This window comes from Sciurus vulgaris (genome assembly GCF_902686455.1).
Source record: "Sciurus vulgaris genome assembly, chromosome: 7".
NCBI lineage: Eukaryota > Metazoa > Chordata > Mammalia > Rodentia > Sciuridae > Sciurus > Sciurus vulgaris.
This window is the reverse complement of record NC_136467.1, coordinates 28,284,994-28,289,022: the sequence shown is the minus strand read 5'-3', so window position 1 is coordinate 28,289,022 and position 4,029 is coordinate 28,284,994.

Below are 4,029 nucleotides of genomic sequence, written 5' to 3'. Positions count from 1 at the left end.
ACAACACTTGAATCTAAATTAGTATTATTTCTTTCAATGACTATAAATATTTCTCTCCCATAATCTTTTGAACACACACACATACACACACACACACACATACACACACACACACACACACACACTGAGATATGACTAAGAACTAGAGTGACTTAAATTAAAACTGCTAACAATGCCAAATACTTATAAGGATGAAGAACAACTAAAATTATATTGCTGATTGGGATATAAATTAAGACAATCACTTTAGAAAAATGTTTTCTGGTATGCATTAAAACTAAACATACTGAAGTCCCATGACTTACTTATGGGTATACATCTTGTTGGGAACAGTGATTTGAATCATGGTCTCTGATTGCCCCATAGCAGGAACTGCTCCTGCACTGGGAACTTCCTGTGCAGAGATGCAGGTCAAGACTGCCCAGTTGCCATGGTGATGCCTTCTTAAAGGAGGTTCTGTGCCAGGCATGGGACCCTCAGTCCTGACCCTGAGTTCAGACACCAACTCCCAGGAATAGAGAATTATGAGCACAAGTTGATAATTATAATTGGTCGCTCAATACCTCGATCTTCAACCCTGCATGCTTTGAAGAAATTTTCTCACAGAAAATCCTATTGATGATAAAAACCTGTATAACAAATGTGCTGAGCTAGCTCTGGGTCATTTCTCCTCCATCAGAGGATGGTGTCCCATCTGGTCCCAGCTTTCTCTCTATGTATGTTTGTTTGTCTTTTCTATCCTCCATTGCCCCTTGCAGGTTTTTGAATTAATGGCCATGCAGGTTGAGGCAATAGCTAACAGAACTCTGTGCTTATGTCTACTGAAAAAACAAATATAAAGAGGAAGTTGGACATTATTGGCAATATTCCAAAACTGAAGGCAACTAAATGTCCATCAATGAATTATGTGGATTCCATTACAAATATGCAATGGCAATCTACATGCTAATTTAAAAATGAACTGTTTATGTATGTCACAACACATATGGATTTTATAGACATAACATTGAGTGAAGGCAGCCAGATGCAAATGACTATGACTCAGGGGACACTTAGTGGAAACCCTAAATACCGGAGACTGTACGAAGAAGCATCCTGTGTGCTGATAATACTCTATAGAGCGAGCCCTCTTCATCTGCGATCTAACTTTCCCAACTTTCAGTTTGAAAATACTAAATGGAAAATTCCAGAAATAAACAATTTATAAAACTTTCAAATTGCAGTTCTAAATAGCCACATAATGAAATCTCAGGTTAGCCTTCTTGGTACTGCCTGGGACATGAATCATCACTTTGCCCAGCCTATTCACACTCTACATTGAGAGAGAGAAAGAGAGAAGGAGAGAGGGAAACCACATTTACATATTTTACAGTATATTTCTATTATTCTTCAATTTTACTTTTAGTTATTATTATCTCCTACTGTGCCTAATTTATAAACTAAACTTTTTTATAGGTATATATGTATAGGAAAAAATATATAGTACCCTACATTTGGGGTTCAGTGCTACCTGTGGTTTCAGGAATCAACTAGGGGTCATGGAATCTATTCCCCAGGGTGGAGGGGGGGCCCTGCATTTTGATCTGGGAAGTTGTTACACAGGGAAATACATGTGTAAACAATTATCGACTTATATTCTGAAGATTTGTGCACTTTTCTCCATGTTACTTACAACTTAATTAAAAAGAACAAATGGACTTGGTGGAACTTACAGAACTTTTGTGTACTTGGAGGCACAGAGAGCCAGATTTGAAGGCTAAACAGCTAGAAACAACGTCTCCATTATGTCACAGAGTGTTCTATTGGTTACTGGGCACAGTCATTGTAATAGTCACCCCTTAGAGCTCTAACCCTAGATGTCTGAGTCAGTCACTGAAAATGTAGCCACAGCTGTGATTGTGCCCCTCACCACTGCTCAGCCTAGTTACATGCCCCCTAGTTGCAAGGGGGTTGGCAGAGAGAGCATTTGACCTCATGTCATAAATTGGGAGGATTCTGCAAACATCAGAAGGAGATTCTGAGAGGAGGCTTCTTGCAAGGATAACAAATGTCTCCACAGGAGAGGTAGTTCGGTTAGTCAATCAATACTTGCAGGGGACCCATGCTGTACTCGCCACCCGGCTGCCAAAGAAAACGCCTGGAGCTGATTTTCTATTAGATCTGTTGTTTTTCCTCATTTAGTTACAGGAAGGGAAAGGAATTGGTTTAGTTGTTGAGAGATTAGATTCATAAATGATGAATTCTTTTCAGAAAAATGAAGATTCACTTTTGCTTTTAGGCTTATGAAAAGTAAGAGTACTGATCTCAATTACATTTTCCTTAAAAGACTGAGATTGAATACTTCTAATAAACTTGAACTATCAGGATACTTCCCTCATTAGTAGCAATTAGTAGCAGTTTGTGGAGGCCTTGGCTGCTTGTCAACTCTTTCCTTCCCAGTTCCATTCTTGCCATTGTTGCAAAACCATTGATGTCCCCATCTGTGCCTTGGGGTTGTTCTGAGAAGAGACAAACAAAATTACTAGATTAATTTTAAACAATGCAAAATGTTGTTCTCTGCACAAATATGAAGGAGAGTGGTGAAGTCAGGTATTGGTTGGACTTTAGGGAGGAAAGAAAGTCCGTTCTTTGTGTGCATGTAGATTAAGGAATAATCCAGGGGACCCATCTTCCTTATAACTCTATGTTGAGAAGCAGAGTCACTCCCACATTACAAAGCTTTGTTTTCAAAACAGTAAAAATGGTGAGCTAGAAGCTTGCATTGGCAAGTATTGGCAAGCGCTGTGTGTGTGTGTGTGTGTGTGTGTGTGTGTGTGTGTGAAAGAGAGAAATTGAGAGAGAGAGAGAGAGAGAAATCATCTGAACCAAGTACAGAAGGCATTGCAGAATTGCAGATGCGGTTCATGCAATCGAGTTCTGTTTTTGAATTGTCAGTACTATTTCTGGACTGAACTTGGAACATGAAAAAAAAATGACTTTCTGACCTTGAAGATTATATTACTAAAGCAAAAGAGAAATATTGAAACAGACAGGTTTGGGGACCCTCTAAAATCGACACCAACTTTCTCAGGCTGAAAGTAAAGACTCACAGGGCTGCAACCCTCTAGCCCAATAGGTGCCAAGGAAGTTGAGGGTGACATTGTCCCTATCCCTGTCCCCACCTGTCCAGTGCAGGTTAACTCAATCTGTACATGTATTTTTCCTTGCTTTTTGTCTCACTTTGTTGCCTCTGCCTCTTGTCTTTTAAAAATCTTCCTTGCCCTTAAGGCTCTGTAGGTAAAATTTTGGAAATGATGCTTCTTTCAGAGCTAGCTTTGCATGAAAAAAAATTTTTTTTTCTACCAACTTGACTCGGAATATTTGTGGAGCCACAAGCCCCATAGCCCTACCTCTTTCCCAGGGAGAGATTAGTGGTAGTAATATTGATCTTTGGTTATACTATTCATGTAACTGTATGACCTTTGAAGAATATCACATAGGATCTTGATTTGCTGTTAGAAAAATGAGTAGAAATAAAACCCCACTTATACTGAGTGCCAAGAAAACTGAAAATTGAACAAGCAAAATAATCAATATGAGAATTTGCTGAAAACTTTAGACCTTGACTGCCACCATGTCTGATAGAGCCCTGACCAGGATAACCGCGCACATTTCTGTAGGGTTTTCTGGTGCTCAAACTGCATTAATTGTGTCATCTGTAGAAAACTGCATTTTTCCAGCGGTATTCTTCTCATTTTTTAAAGGTTAGAGTAGACATGGAAAAAGTTTACTTTGGTTAATACACCACATAATTCATGTAACAAATACTTTTTATTTTGTTCTCCTAATCAAGGATATTTTGGTTGAAAGCAATTGAAATTTAAGGCAAAACAAAGAAATACGAAAAATTAAACTAGTTTTTTTCCCTGAGAGCCAAAGTTCAGGAACTGGGCTGATTTTCAGCGCAGCTGGATTTGCCTGGACATCATCAGGGATCTGTCTCCTCCCTCCTCCGCTCTGCTTCCCTTCCTGGAGACTTCATTTCCTGCT